The sequence below is a fragment of the Lathyrus oleraceus genome, chromosome 7 (genome assembly GCF_024323335.1).
Source record: "Lathyrus oleraceus cultivar Zhongwan6 chromosome 7, CAAS_Psat_ZW6_1.0, whole genome shotgun sequence".
Taxonomy (NCBI): Eukaryota; Viridiplantae; Streptophyta; class Magnoliopsida; order Fabales; family Fabaceae; genus Lathyrus; species Lathyrus oleraceus.
This window is the reverse complement of record NC_066585.1, coordinates 175,550,580-175,566,333: the sequence shown is the minus strand read 5'-3', so window position 1 is coordinate 175,566,333 and position 15,754 is coordinate 175,550,580. Positions and strand designations below refer to the sequence as shown.

The window sequence follows — 15,754 nt, the reverse complement described above, 5'->3', positions numbered from 1 at the left end:
CATGATAACATCTAGGCTCGAGTCCAGCTCCCTAGTAGTGTGTCTCCCTTTGTATCTGGTTAGTCTTTCTTCCGTTCGGGGGAACTACGTCGCCCTGATCCTCATACCAGATGAGGTACGTAGGCAGGAGACCGTGCGAGGTCTCTCCGGGCACTTTGTTTTCTTTTTGTGTGTGTGCTTGACAGTTATAGGCTCGAGTTCCCGACTCCCTATTAACTTGGTTGGTTGTTGTGTGCTTGGAAGCTGATATAAGTCCAGTGATTGGCATTCGGGTTCCAGTGTGGGTTTGTTTGGTTCGGAAGCCGATGTAAGTCCAGCGATTGGCGTTCGGGTTCCATGTTTGCCGGTGTTTGTGTGTGTCTTGTTTGGCGTGCGTGAGCCGAACTACAACAGCTCTGATTCTCGTTCCAGACGAGATACGTAGGCATAGGACGCGATGTCCTAGCGAGCCCTCTTCCTCTTACCCCACCTGTGTTGTTTTCGGTGTGTGTGTGTGTGATGTGTTTGTTTTAGCAACCTTTTTCTGTCTTTGAGCGTGGATCCCGTCGAGTACGACAGACGTGAGGGGTGCTAATACCTCCCCCTTGCGTAACCGACTCCCGATCCCATCTCTTTGGTCGCGAGACCATGCTTTTTCCAGGTTTACTTCGAGCGTTTCCTTTCCCTCTTTTGGGATAAATAACGCACGGTGGCGGCTCTGTTTGTTTTTGTTTTAGCCCGCCGGTTGTTTTTCGCGGATGCGACACATCCCCTTCTCTCCTCTTCTGTCCCTGAATGAACGGCTTCTTCACTCCTGATGAGGATCCACCTCCACTCTGGCTTTTATAGGTCTTTAGGTAATTCTCCACCCTTTCTCCAGTAGAGACCACATCAACAAAGTTGGAAGCATTGCACCCCACCAGACGCTCCAGATAAGGTCCAGGCAGCGTATTCATGAACATGTTGGCCATTACCTTTTCCAACATAGGAGGCTGAACACGGGAAGCTGTATCCCTCCAGCGTTGAGTGTATTCCCTGAAGCACTCATTGCTTTTAAGAGACAGATTCTGAAGTTGAGTTCTGTCCGGAGCCATGTCTGCATTATACTGATACTGCTTCACGAAAGCTTCTGCCAAATCCCTCCAGCAACGGATGTGGGCTCTGTCCAGCCTCATATACCATTCCAAGGATGCCCCAGCTAGGCTATCCTGGAAGAAGTACATAAGTAGCTTCTCGTCATCAGAGTATGCAACCATTTTACGGAAATAGGCTTGCACGTGAGTTTTGGGGCAAGAACTGCCATTGTATTTGTCAAATATCGGGACCTTGAATTTCGGTGGCACTCTCACACCTGGGACCAGCCCCAAGTCAGCAACATCTACTCCCAAAAGATTCTGTCCTTCCACTACTTTCAACCTCTCTTCCAATCTTCTAAACATGGGGTCCATGCCAAAGTCTTCCTGAAGCAAGGGGAACTGATCATCCTGACCATCCTGAATAGGTTGTTGATCTAGGTTGACATGCGGGATCGGGATAGGCCCCGGTCCATTGGGACCATTAGCCTCTCCAGCTGGAGGATCAGCTAACGTCTCCGGTTGAGTAATAGGAGGATCCCTCTGCACCAACAATCTAAGCTCCTGCTGTCCTTGAGCCACCCCTTGAACCAAATCCATGAACTGATTCATGCGAATCTTCATCTCGGTGAGCTCTGCTTGTAGGCTCTCCTCACTCTTTGTTGATTCCTTCGGGTACCGTATCGGTGAATGCCTGAGTCAGCTATCCTGCTAGTGGGACACCAAACAAACTGAGAACACTGTGGCGGTACCTGTTATGCAAGACATGCGGATGACTATGCAAATGCAATGACATGTTTATCAATTCCAAAGTATTCTACCCCCTTGATTCCAGTCTCACATTTGATAAACAGTGTAAGAAGAAAACCCCGACTAGAATCAAGAAGAAGATTTAAACCCCCTTGAAAAGGATAAACATGTGTTAAGTGATGTGAATGCAAATGATGTGATGATGTGAATGCAATGCAGTGGCATGTCAATCAGGATTGCTGTATCTGCTTGAACATCTGTCAGGTTGCACTGTCTGGAGAGAAATCAAGAGCACACCAAACAAAGGTCATGGGATGGGTCACGTTATCCTTAATATCAACCACCCATTTTGGTGGATTATGGTTTACACCTTATCAACACCCGAGTTTCATTGATATTAAGGATGCCTGATCGGATCAACCATGAATCAAGGGTTTGTCGCAAGTCACGAGCATGGAGTTTAGGTTAAGAACCACCCAAAAGGAGTGTACTAAGGTTTAAACCTGCCAAACATGTTCTACAAAAGGTTCCCATAGTCATAATCCCATCTTTCGGATATTATCAGAGGAACGACTACTCGTATTCCAACAATATTCTCAGAAGAGACTCTTATGAGTGTAGTATCGCGTAACAATCGTATCAAATCTTACACTTGAACGACTTTTGCACTACGTCCTACAAATAGGCCAATATGGGTTTGGTAAACTAAGGTCCTTGGCTTCTTAGGTCTATATTGGAACAAGTAATGTCTAACCACAACTTACTTATGTGACATTATTGATCTCAACATGACCTCCACCAAGTGAATGGGCTTGCAAGTCAACTCGCTAAGGAATAACTCCACACAAGTTGACAGGACTATGCCATTCTCCTATCTTAAGTGCACTCGAGTTCGGGTATAGAACTCATCTCACAAAGATCACCAAGCAGCCATAGCCAGCCAACAGATACAGCAATGATATGTACACAATGCAATAAGGTGAAGCAGGTAAATAAATAACTGTACAAAAGCATGAACACCCAATAAACAAACAAACTACAAAAGCTAGGAGGGACTCGCTTAGGGAAGGTGGACCAGCAAGAGGTCAACTTCTTAGCGTCCCCAGCAGAGTCGCCAGCTGGCGCAACCTGAAAAATATAGTGCGCGAAAAAACAACCGGCGAAAGAAAAAGACAGAAGAGTCGCCACCGTGCGTTATTCATCCCGAAGGAGGGAAAGGAAACGCTCGAAGTAAACCTGAAAAAGGAAAGGACAAGACGGGGTCTCGCAACCAAATCTTGGGTTCGGGAGTCGGTTATGCGAAGGGAAGGTATTAGCACCCCTACGCATCCATAGTACTCTACGGGATCCACTTTTGTGGTTTTCGTCTAAAGGGTGTGGGTTTACCTAATGTGTTTATTTACTAAAAAGGTTAAGAGAAATGACTCGCGCGGATGTCGCATCCACTGCATACGTATCTCATCTGAATATGAGAATCAGAGTCTTCGTAGCTCGGCTGACCTATGGGTTGGGGGTAATTGTGCTCGCTAAGACATCGCGTCTTATGCCTACGTATCTCATCTGGAATGAGAATCAGAGCAAGCCGTAGTTCGGCTAACTACGGGGTTATGGATTGGGTTTTGGACGAACAACGTCACTACGCAATCTACCGGATGCTCGACCTTTGGAGACTTACTCGCCTGTAGTAGAAGGAGTAAACGTGTGTTATGGGTTTTAGGGTTTGGATGCTCGAGGGCAAACAGGCAGTCCTTGACGAAGGAACCGCGCTACATGTGGGGATACGAATACAAAACACAAAACATGTATCTCAAAGTAAAATGCCACCAAGGGGCTCAAACATTGCCTCCTATCGAGGTCTTCAAGCTAAGAAAGCGATAAAGTACGAGAAAGGGAAAAAATTACCACACGGATAAAGATCCGAAGCTATAGCAGTTAAAGGAGCAAGAAACCCTGAAATCTCTCCAGCTGGACCGTCAAAGGAAATCAGTCAACACGAATAATCAGAATAAAACTTCAGGGGTATCCCACAAATAAAGTGGGAAACCACGCGAGTGTCTCTGCAAAAGCCATATGAGCCCTCACAAAACTCGACAAAGGGTTAGACAAACAAGATGAGATCCAGGGAAAACAATGCCATGGCAACACAAAAACAGGTTAGAACAAAACAAAACAAAAAGCAGATACTGTCACGTTCGCGACTGCTTCGCCTAGCGAAGGCTTAGCGAAGCTTCGCTACAGGCTCGCCTAGCGAAGCGGCTAGCGAAGGCCTGCGGGTTTTGGATTCCTCCTTGATAACAGTTCGATCTCTATGATCTGAAACCCTGTGGTATCCATCTCATAAACGAAAATGATTAAAACATTCGAGGTATTGTTACACATATTTATACACAAACATAAACTCGTGGGCAACACCTGATGTTACCTCATACATTCATAATATTCAAATTTGAGGCGTAAAGTAGTAGGAACAAAGGCATACCTGATGAGAGAGATCGATCGAACGGCGTGGCTGGATTTGTAAAGCTCTGTGAGGCGGAGGCAAAAGAGCGTGTGAATCGGAGTGAACTTCTCAGAGCTGCCTGAAGGTTGCTGCAGAGTAATTCCTAGGTCTCCTCCTCTCAAGATCTTTCTCCCGTGGTTCTCCCAGTGTAACTCCTCTACTGAAACTTCAGTATTTATAGACTGATTTCGTGGGTAATGGGCTTGGAATGAGGTCAACTGAGGCCCAAAGCTTCCTGATTTTTTCTGAAATGCGCGCCCTTCGCCTAGCGAGCATGACAGCTCAGCAGCAGATTCTTGCTTCTTCAAGTCTGGCAATTTGCACGGTGAATAGGCCCCAATTAGACCTGTTGGTAGTACCTCAAGTCTATTCCTTACGTTGACTGACCGTCTAAGTAGAACCCACAAAGTGTCCTGGATGATGTTCGAGCTTCTTGGAGCTAATTCTGATTGACGCGATGCAATATGGCATGAAATGCTAAATGACCTAAAAAGTGAATGCATGAATGAGGAGGGCAAATTTTGGGGTGTTACACGAAGGTCTGGTTCGTTCGGAGAATCCATACTTATAATGAAGCTGCGGGGAATGTTGTTGCACCTAGGGTTGGATTTGGTTTGGGTTCGGAGTTGCGGCGCGCAGGGGTTTTCGTTAAAGTTGTGAAGGTCAGTGAGAAGGGGAATGCGACGGATTTGTGGTTGGAGAGGGAGATGATGAGTGGAGAGGTTGGTTGGTTGGTTATGGTTTCGGATGATCGGGAATTTGCAGAGATGTTGAGGAAGGTTAGGGAGGTCAATTTGAAGACTGTTGTTGTTGGAGATTATTGGGATAGGGATTTGGGGAAGAATGCTGATTTGTGGCTTCCTTGGAATGTTGTTGAGAATGGAAAGCTTGAGGGAATGGGTTTAATGGGAAAAACAGAGGGTTTGGATGATGAACTGGAAGGAGATCAGGATTTGGACTATAGTGAATATGTAACAGAGGAAGAACTGTATGAAAGGTTTTAAATAATTGTCTGCATCGTGTTCTCTTTAAGACTCTCACGATTTTGGTCAGTAATGTGTTCTCTTTGAAGCTCTTGCGATTTTGGTCTGTACGAATTGTAAATATGTAGATGCACTATTTTCTTTGTTATGAATGACTTATAAGTTTTTAGATTTGTGTCTTAATAGTTTTTTTTACATATCTTATATCTTATACCTGTTGCTATAGATTTGTGTATTAAGGGTTCATGTATTGGTTACATTTGTTGAAGCTTATGAGAAACAAATTGATCTTGTTTGAATATGACAATCACTAAGTTTGTTGAATTGAAGATGGACAATGAGAGTAGATTTAAGGGGAAGAAGTCAAGACCAAAGTTTGTCTCAGTCTTCGAATTCCATTGAGTGCCAAAACATTGTTGGTGTTGATTCCGAAAAGAGAAAGACATCGATGGTGATGACTCTGGTATAAAAAGATTTAAGCCGGGAACTTTTATTCGATTGGGCTACTGATTTATTTAGAAATTTTCACAACATTTTTCTACCCCGCTAACAATACTATTCTTCGTTACAAACCTTATTATAAGGAGCATGTTGCTTTTAAATAAGGGTAATGCTAATCAGGACTCTCTTGGCCCAAGTTATATATATATATATATATATATATATATATATATATATATATATATATATATATATATATATATATATATATATATATATATATATATATATATATATATATATATATAATATATATATTATAAATAGGGTATGCTAATCAGGACTCTCTTGGCCCAAGTTATATATATATATATATATATATATATATATATATATATATATATATATATATATATATATATATATATATATATATATATATATATATATATATATATATATATATATATCTATATATATATATATATATATATAATAAAATTTTAATTAATTTTTTCATACAAAATTTTTATAAATGAATTTCTTAATTTGTGTCCGCATAAGGTAGGAGCAAAAGTGGTTTGAAAATCTTAATACATGACAAAAAAGAATACATCATATTCGACTACTACAAATAGTTGTTAAACTTTGTTAGTTAGGATACTTGATTGATATCAAATGAATATCGTTGATAATTGGTATGAAAATCAAATGGTTTGATTTTACAAAATATTTTAGTTTATGCTTCATAGTACATTTTCCATATTCGAAAAAATACTATACAATTTAACATATTTCTTCGTGCTGTTGTAGGATGGAAAAAGATGTTATGAACTTTAGTATTGTTTCAATGATGATGTTCAATGTTTTACAGTTTAATTTAAGAGATACTATTGGATAAGTTGACATGTTATCTTTTGAGTTTTATAATATCTACGTACTATTATATGTTTTATTTATGTTACTTTTCTTTTTATAAATGAATCACAATTGTAAGATTATATTAGTGTATGTTTGTAGTTCTCTATGTATTAACGGTCTTAAAATATAAATTCAAAGTTCGGGTTTGTTACAAGTATGTATAAAACGGTGTGCAAATAACCACTCCCTAGAAAAATTCCATACCATTGGGCCACAATCCACACGAGCAAGCCCAAATTATCATCTGTAACAAAAAAAAAGCTCCTATCGCATTAAAAAAAAGCGATTCTCCTTTGTCGATACGAAGAGAAGCATGCATTCTCTGTTTTTCCACAACGCAAACTCTGTCAACTTAACTTCTTCACTTCTTTTCCCAAATAATCACAAACTCTGCTCAAAACCCCATTTCCAATCCTCCATCAAAATCAATACACCAATCCCTAAACACGTCCCTAACAAAAAGGTTATAATCCTCTGGGACCTCGACAACAAACCTCCACGTGGACCTCCATACGACGCCGCACTCTCTCTCAAAACCCTCGTCGAACGCTTCGGCGACGTCGTTTCAATCTCCGCTTACACAAACGACACTCCTTCTTCAATCTCCCTCAATGGAATACCAACCAAAACCCTAACCCTAATTCGATTCCCTGTCGTGTCTGCGGTCACGAATGTAAATCAATTTTCGATCTCAAAATTCATTTCAAGAGAGTTCATCTGTACCAGCGTAAGAAGTTAAGGGAAAAATTGAAATCCATTAAGTTGAGCCGGTCGAAGGTCTGGTTCGTTCGGAGAATCCATACTTATAATGAAGCTGCGGGGAATGTTGTTGCACCTAGGGTTGGATTTGGTTTGGGTTCGGAGTTACAGCGCACAGGGGTTTTCGTTAAAGTTGTGAAGTTGGTGAGAAGGGGAATGCGGCGGATTTGTGGTTGGAGAGGGAGATGATGAGTGGAGAGGTTGGTTGGTTGGTTATGGTTTCGGATGATCGGGAATTTGCAGAGATGTTGAGGAAGGTTAGGGAGGTCAATTTGAAGACTGTTGTTGTTGGAGATTATTGGGATAGGAATTTGGGGAAGAATGCTGATTTGTGGCTTCCTTGGAATGTTGTTGAGAATGGAAAGCTTGAGGGAATGGGTTTAATGGGAAGAACAGAGGGTTCGGATGATGAAGTGGAAGGAGATCAGGATTTGGACTATGGTGAATATGTAACAGAGGAAGAACTATATGAAAGGTTTTAAATAATTGTCTGCATCGTGTTCTTTTTAAGACTCTCACGATTTTGGTCAGTAATGTGTTCTCTTAGAAGCTCTTGCGATTTTGGTCTGTACGAATTGTAAATATGTAGATGCACTATTTTCTTTGTTTTGAATGACTTATAAGTTTTTAGATTTGTGCCTTCATAGTTTTTTTTTACATATCTTATATCTTATACCTGTTGTTATAGATTTGTGTATTAAGGGTTCATGTATTGGTTACATTTGTTGAAGCTTATGAGAAACAAATTGATCTTGTTTGAATATGACAATCACTAAGTTTGTTGAATTGAAGATGGACAATGAGAGTAGATTTAAGGGGAAGAAGTCAAGACCAAAGTTTGTCTCAGTCTCCGAATTCCATTGAGTGCCAAAACATTGTTGGTGTTGATTCCGAAAAGAGAAAGACATCGATGGTGATGACTTTGGTATAAAAAGATTTAAGCCGGGAACTTTTATTCGATTGGGCTACTGATTTATTTAGAAATTTTCACAACATTTTTCTACCCCGCTAACAATACTATTCTTCGTTACAAACCTTATTATAAGGAGCATGTTACTTTTAAATAAGGGTAATGCTAATCAGGATTCTCTTGGCCCAAGTTATATATATATATATATATATATATATATATATATATATATATATATATATATATATATATATATATATATATATATATATATATATATATATATATATATATATATATATATATATATAATTAAAAAATTTAATTAATTTTTTCATTACAAATTTTTTATAAATGAATTTCTTAATTTGTGTCCGCATAAGGTAGGAGCAAAAGTGATTTGAAAATCTCAATACATGACAAAAAAGAATACATCATATTCGACTACTACAAATAGTTGTTAAACTTTGTTAGTTAGGATACTTGATTGATATCAAATGAATATCGTTGATCATTGGTATGAAATCAAATGGTTTGATTTTACAAAATATTTTAGTTTATGCTTTATAGTACATTTTGCATATTCAAAAAAATACTATACAATTTAACATATTTCTTCGTGCTGTTGTAGGATGGAAAAAGATGTTATGAACTTTAGTATTGTTTCAATGATGATGTTCAATGTTTTACAGTTTAATTTAAGAGATACTATTGGATAAGTTGACATGTTATCTTTTGAGTTTTATAATAATTACGTACTATTATATGTTTTATTTATGTTACTTTTCTTTTTATAAATGAATCACAATTGTAAGATTATATTAGTGTATGTTTGTAGTTCTCTATGTATTAACGGTCTTAAAATAAAATTCAAAGTTCGGGTTTGTTACTAGTATGTATAAAACGGTGTGCAAATAACCACTCCCTAGAAAAATTCCATACCATTGGGCCACAATCCACACGAGCAAGCCCAAATTATCATCCGTAACAAAAAAAAGCTCCTATCGCATTAAAAAAAAGCGACTCTTCTTCGTCGATACGAAGAGAAGCATGCATTCTCTGTTTTTCCACAGCGCAAACTCTGTCAACTTAACTTCTTCACTTCTTTTCCCAAATAATCACAAACTCTGCTCAAAACCCCGTTTCCAATCCTCCATCAAAATCAATACACCAATCCCTAAACACGTCCCTAACAAAAAGGTTATAATCCTCTGGGACCTCGACAACAAACCTCCACGTGGACCTCCATACGACGCCGCACTCTCTCTCAAAACCCTCGCCGAACGCTTCGGCGACGTCGTTTCAATCTCCGCTTACACAAAACGACACTCCTTCTTCAATCTCCCTCAATGGAATACCAACCAAAACCCTAACCCTAATTCGATTCCCTGTCGTGTCTGCGGTCACGAATGTAAATCAATTTTCGATCTCAAAATTCATTTCAAGAGAGTTCATCTGTACCAGCGTAAGAAGTTAAGGGAAAAATTGAAATCCATTAAGTTGAGCCGGTCGAAGGTCTGGTTCGTTCGGAGAATCCATACTTATAATGAAGCTGCGGGAATGTTGTTGTTGCACCTAGGGTTGGATTTGGTTTAGGTTCGGAGTTGCGGCACGCAAGGGTTTTCGTTAAAGTTGTGAAGGTCGGTGAGAAGGGGAATGCGGCGGAATTGTGGTTGAAGAGGGAGATGATGAGTGGAGAGGTTGGTTGGTTGGTTTTGGTTTCGGATGATCGGGAATTTGCGGAGATGTTGAGGAAGGTTAGGGAAGTGAATTTGAAGACTGTGTTGTTGGAGATTATTGGGATAGGGATTTGGGGAAGAATGCTGATTTGTGGCTTCCTTGGAATGTTGTTGAGAATGGAAAGCTTGAAGGAATGGGTTTAATGGGAAAACAGAGGGTTTGGATGATGAACTGGAAGGAGATCAGGATTTGGACTATGGTGAATATGTAACAGAGGAAGAACTGTATGAAAGGTTTTAAATAATTGTCTGCATCGTGTTCTCTTTAAACTCTCACGATTTTGGTCAGTAATGTGTTCTCTTTGAAGCTCTTGCGATTTTGGTCTGTACGAATTGTAAATATGTAGATGCACTATTTTCTTTGTTTTGAATGACTTATAAGTTTTTAGATTTGTGTCTTAATAGTTTTTTTTTACATATCTTATATCTTATACATGTTGCTATAGATTTGTGTATTAAGGGTTCATGTATTGGTTACATTTGTTGAAGCTTATGAGAAACAAATTGATCTTGTTTGAATATGACAATCACTAAGTTTGTTGAATTGAAGATGGACAATGAGAGTAGATTTAAGGGGAAGAAGTCAAGACCAAAGTTTGTCTCAGTCTCCGAATTCCATTGAGTGCCAAAACATTGTTGGTGTTGATTCCGAAAAGAGAAAGACATCGATGGTGATGACTTTGGTATAAAAAGATTTAAGCCGGGAACTTTTATTCGATTGGGCTACTGATTTATTTAGAAATTTTCACAACATTTTTCTACCCCGCTAACAATACTATTCTTCGTTACAAACCTTATTATAAGGAGCATGTTGCTTTTAAATAAAGGTAATGCTAATCAGGATTCTCTGGCCCAAGTTATATATATATATATATATATATATATATATTATATATATATATATATATATATATATATATATATATATATATATATATATATATATATATATATATATATATATATATATATATATATCTATATATATATATATATATATATATATATATATATATATATATATATATATATATATATATATATATATATATATATATATATATATATATATATATATTATATATATATAATTAAATTTTTAATTAATTTTTTCAATACAAATTTTTATAAATGAATTTCTTAATTTGTGTCCGCATAAGGTAGGAGCAAAAGTGGTTTGAAAATCTTAATACATGACAAAAAAGAATACATCATATTCGACTACTACAAATAGTTGTTAAACTTTGTTAGTTAGGATACTTGATTGATATCAAATAAATATCGTTGATCATTGGTATGAAAATCAAATGGTTTGATTTTACAAAATATTTTAGTTTATGCTTCATAGTACATTTTGCATATTCGAAAAAATACTATACAATTTAACATATTTCTTCGTGCTGTTGTAGGAGGGAAAAAGATGTTATGAACTTTAGTATTGTTTCAATGATGATGTTCAATGTTTTACAGTTTAATTTAAGAGATACTATTGGATAAGTTGACATGTTATCTTTTGAGTTTTATAATAATTACGTACTATTATATGCTTTATTTATGTTACTTTTCTTTTTATAAATGAATCACAATTGTAAGATTATATTAGTGTATGTTTGTAGTTCTCTATGTATTAACGGTCTTAAAATATAAATTCAAAGTTCGGGTTTGTTACTAGTATGTATAAAACGGTGTGCAAATAACCACTCCCTAGAAAAATTCCATACCATTGGGCCACAATCCACACGAGCAAGCCCAAATTATCATCCGTAACAAAAAAAAAAACTCCTATCGCATTAAAAAAAAGCGACTCTTCTTCGTTGATACGAAGAGAAACATGCATTCTCTGTTTTTCCACAGCGCAAACTCTGTCAACTTAACTTCTTCACTTCTTTTCCCAAATAATCACAAACTCTGCTAAAAACCCCGTTTCCAATCCTCCATCAAAATCAATACACCAATCCCCAAACACGTCTCTAACAAAAAGGTTATAATCCTCTGGGACCTCGACAACAAACCTCCACGTGGACCTCCATACGACGCCGCACTCTCTCTCAAAACCCTCGCCGAACGCTTCGGCGACGTCGTTTCAATCTCCGCTTACACAAAACGACACTCCTTCTTCAATCTTCCTCAATGGAATACCAACCAAAACCCTAACCCTAATTCGATTCCCTGCCGTGTCTGCGGTCACGAATGTAAATCAATTTCGATCTCAAATTCATTTCAAGAGAGTTCATCTGTACCAGCGTAAGAAGTTAAGGGAAAAATTGAAATCCATTAAGTTGAGCCGGTCGAAGGTCTGGTTCGTTCGGAGAATCCATACTTATAATGAAGCTGCGGGAAATATTGTTGCGCCTAGGGTTGGATTTGGTTTGGGTTCGGAGTTGCGGCGCACATGGGTTTTCGTTAAAGTTGTGAAGGTTGGTGAGAAGGGGAATGCGGCGGATTTGTGGTTGGAGAGGGAGATGATGAGTGGAGAGGTTGGTGGTTGGTTTTGGTTTCGGATGATCGGGAATTTGCGGAGATGTTGAGGAAGGTTAGGGAAGCGAATTTGAAGACTGTTGTTGTTGGAGATTATTGGGATAAGGATTTGGGGAAGAATGCTGATTTGTGGCTTCCTTGGAATGTTGTTGAGAATGAAAAGGTTGAGGGAATGGGTTTAATGGGAAGAACAGAGGGTTCAGATGATGAATTGGAAGGAGATCAGAATCTGGGCTATGATGAATATGTAACAGAGGAAGAACTATTAGATGATGAAAGGTTTTAAATAACTGATGCATTGTGTTATATTTAAGGCAATCGCAATTCTGGTCAGGTTGTAAATTTGTAGATGCACTGTTTTCTTTGTTTTGAATGACTTATAAGTTTTAGATTTGTGTCTTAGTAGCTTTTTGTTTTTACATATCTTATACCTCTTGCTATAGATTTGTGTCTTAAGGATTCATGTATTGGTTACATTTGTTGCAGCTTATGAGAAACAAATTGATCTTGTTTGAATATGACAATCACTAAGTTTGTAGAATTGAAGATGGACAATGAGAGTAGATTTAAGGGGAAGAAGTCAAGACCAAAGTTTGTCTCAGTCTCCGAATTCCATTGAGTGCCATGACATTGTTGGTGTTGATTCCGAAAAGAGAAAGACATCGATGGTGATGACTCTGGTATAAAAAGATTTAGGGTAATGATAACGTTGTAAATTTTGCCTCAGCAAACTATCTTGGGCTTATAGGTCATCAGAAGTTACTTGTAAGGAAATATTCCCATAGAAATAAATTATTTCTTTTCCTTTTGGGCACTGATCTGATGCATTGACTCTATGTTTACTTTATCTCGCAGGACTCATGTTCATCTGCTTTAGAGAAATATGGCGTTGGTTCTTGTGGTCCCCGTGGGTTTTATGGAACAATTGGTAAGGTTCAGTCTTAAAGTTTGTTTTTGAGGAAAAGCATCTTCCCTTTCCCTTATGATACTTTTCCTTTGCCCAGATGTCCATCTTGATTGTGAAGCGAGAATAGCAAATTTTTTAGGAACACCTGATTCAATTCTGTACTCTTATGGACTTTCGACCATGTTCAGTGCTATTCCCGCATTCTCTAAAAAAGGAGATATAATTGTGGCGTAAGTATGCATAGCTTGTCTTTTAATATCTACTGTGCAATCTTGTTAAATTTTTCCTCAGCTTTTTTGTCCGATGACATTATATTGGCCAATGGGCATTGATAGCCAGATACCACATATAGAATTATTTGGATTGTTTTATAATATTGCTTTTACTTCTTTATTGAATAAACCATCAATTTAGTCCCTAAACTGTAACTCTATTCAATTTAGTCTATAAACTCTAACTCTATTCAATTTAGTCTTTAAACTAAAATATAATTAGTCCCAAAATAATATGAAATCCATCAATTTATCCCCGAACATCCTAATAGCAGAGATTAAATTGACGGACTTTATATACTTTAGGGGCTACTTATTATAATTATATAGTTTAGGGACTAAATTGGAGAGAAAGTGATAGTTTAGAGACTAAATTGATGATTTGTCCCTTCTTTATTAGAATGATGCAAATAATGATCCGATTTCTTCTCCATCCACTTTATTTTTCTAGATGTATTAAAATATTGTCACTTAGCACATGTTGATCATCGAAGGCGTTGTTTATATAAGCCTGTTGTTTCAAAGGTTCAAGCTTCATACATAAGTTTATTCCTTTTAACAGAGACGAGGGAGTCCACTGGGGAATACAAATGGCCTTTATCTTTCTAGAAGCACAGTCGTATATTTTAAGCACAATGACATGGATTCTTAAGTAAAACTTTAGAGAACATTACTTCCAAATATAAGGGGACAAAAAATTATGGTCTTTTATGCTAAATTGATATGCTAAAACAAATCTCTTAATAAGTGTTAATAGTCCCATATCATTTTGTTATATGTTACGTTATGATAAATATATTAAATCGTTATTATAAATATATTAAACATTACCATTTAGTCTATGAACTTGAGAGTCAATTAAAAAAGAAATTTTTTTAATTTAAACATAATAACGTAATTATTTGTCATCCATCGATGGTATTTTTATGAACGGGCAAAAAATGGAAAGAAATTTAATCTCAATTATTAAATCACCTTTCTTGCAAACACGTAGAATTTCTCAAAAGAAAAGAAGAGCAGATTTTAGTGTATAAATATCAAATTATTCAAAATATGTAATATATTTCAAAACTATATGCATTATATACCATTATGTGTTTTATTTATGTTACTTTTATTTTTTACTTTTATTTTTTGGATAAATGAATCACAATTGTAAGATTATATTAATGTATATGTTTGTAGTTCTCTACGTATTAACGGTCTTAAAATATTAATTCAAAGTTCGGGTTTGTTACTAGTATGTATAAAACGGCGTGCAAATAACCACTCCCTAGAAAAATTCCATACCATTGGGCCACAATCCACACGAGCAAGCCCAAATTATCATCCGTAACAAAAAAAAAAGCTCCTATCGCATTTAAAAAAAAGCATTCTTCTTCGTCGATACGAAGAGAAGCACGCATTCTCTGTTTTTCCACAGCGCAAACGTAACAACACTACACTCTCTCAACTTAACTTCTTCACTTCTTTTCCCAAATAATCACAAACTCTACTCAAAACCCCGTTTCCAATCCTCCATCAAAATCAATACACCAATCCCCAAACACGTCCCTAACAAAAAGGTTATAATCCTCTGGGACCTCGATAACAAACCTCCACGTGGACCTCCATACGACGCCACACACTCTCTCAAAACCCTCGCTGAACGCTTCGGCGACGTCGTTTCAACCTCCGCTTACACAAAACGACACTCCTTCTTCAATCTCCCTCAATGGAATACCAACCAAAACCCTAACCCTAATTCGATTCCCTGCCGTGTCTGCGGTCACGAATGTAAATCAATTTTCGATCTCAAAATTCATTTCAAGAGAGTTCATCTGTACCAGCGTAAGAAGTTAAGGGAAAAATTGAAATCCATTAAGTTGAGCCGGTCGAAGGTCTGGTTCGTTCGGAGAATCCATACTTATAATGAAGCTGCGGGGAATGTTGTTGCACCTAGGGTTGGATTTGGTTTGGGTTCGGAGTTGTGGCGCGCAGGGGTTTTCGTTAAAGTTGTGAAGGTCGGTGAGAAGGGGAATCCGGCGAATTTGTGGTTGGAG

The 15,754-nt window shown here is 37.5% G+C and overlaps 1 long non-coding RNA gene and 1 pseudogene across 1 annotated transcript; both read left to right on the top strand.

Moving 5' to 3' along the window:
- Window positions 1-7,546: 7,546 nt before the first annotated feature.
- On the top strand, window positions 7,547-12,628 carry LOC127107836 (uncharacterized). Its single transcript, XR_007795831.1, has 3 exons — window positions 7,547-7,606; window positions 10,017-10,073; window positions 12,589-12,628. It is a non-coding gene; the product is annotated as an uncharacterized LOC127107836 (long non-coding RNA).
- Window positions 12,629-12,705: 77 nt separating this feature from the next.
- Window positions 12,706-14,364, top strand: LOC127102721 (long chain base biosynthesis protein 1-like; annotated as a pseudogene).
- Window positions 14,365-15,754: the final 1,390 nt, after the last annotated feature.